This window comes from Heterodontus francisci, unplaced genomic scaffold (assembly GCF_036365525.1).
Source record: "Heterodontus francisci isolate sHetFra1 unplaced genomic scaffold, sHetFra1.hap1 HAP1_SCAFFOLD_58, whole genome shotgun sequence".
NCBI lineage: Eukaryota > Metazoa > Chordata > Chondrichthyes > Heterodontiformes > Heterodontidae > Heterodontus > Heterodontus francisci.
The window spans coordinates 9,629,449-9,630,643 of NW_027142006.1; positions in this window are offsets into that span (position 1 = coordinate 9,629,449).

The following is a 1,195-nucleotide window of genomic DNA, read 5'->3' on the forward strand; positions in this document are numbered from 1 at the left end:
TCAGGGAGGGAAACTCTGAGTCTGCTCAGTGAGCAAGTGAGCATCTCAATGATGTCATTGCGCTCATGCTGCAGCTTCCTGTCGATTCGGAATCGGGAGGTAGGGAAAGTGAACATTCCGGTGGTCGGGTAAGGCTCGGGTCGGTTTGGGCGTGGGAATAAATGGAGATACTCGGGCCGGGTCGGGCTCGAGTCCAATGTGGTTCTGTCAGGTTCGGGTCGGGTTTTTTTTCCTGACCTGAGCAGGCCGTCACCGCTCTGTCAGTTCAGTGCCTTATTTAAACTATTACTTGCAGTTGTGTTTTACAGGGTCTCGGCTGTTTAAGTGTTTCCCAGACCCACTACTCTGATTAATCAGACATTTTGCTGCTAACTGCTGCTGCTACAATTGAAATGTAAAAAAGAATTTCCAGTGACCTGCAACCAATGGACAAATACATTTCAGAAAGATAAAGCTCATTCACCAATCCACAAATGTGTCTTTCTGCTTATATTTATAAACAACTCCTTCTCTCCACTATGAGAACTATACAATCACTACAGTTATTTGAAAGTTTGTATAAGATGTTCCAGTTCATCAATTTTAAAACTGCAGCAGGTATTTTCCAGAAAACTTCTCTGTTGGAACCTCAGTCCCATTTAGATTGAAAGTGGACAATTAATGTATTCACTTGTTCATTGTGGACAGGTGTCTGACTTGGAATAAATCTCATTAACTTTCAATGAGGTGGCAGTATTTCTGTGCTCCCATTTTACACAGTCTGTCCTGTTCACGCACCATGTTTTTATTCTCCTCTCCCATTCTCCACAGGATACAGATTACAAGCATCATCAATCTAGCTGTTGAAAAGCATTGGAAGAATCTGGTCACACAGGGATTGAAACATTCATTTTCTGCCATTTTCCAAGTTGGTTGCTTCAAACACAGTACGATGTGCAATCATCTTGAAAAGAGATTCTCTTCAATATCCAATACAAACTGAAATACAAACCTGACAGACAAACACAGGAGAACAAGTGACTAGTGAACACAAACGTCATGGTGCTCATTTTCAGATTTATTGCAGTCATCCGACAAAACAAGTGAAAGAATATTCTAGTGAAATGATTTGGAAAGTAGGTGTAACTTTTGTTGGTGCCTTTCTTTGCTCTGTTGGTGAAACTTTCTTGCACCTGATTCCTGTTCATGTCTCTGT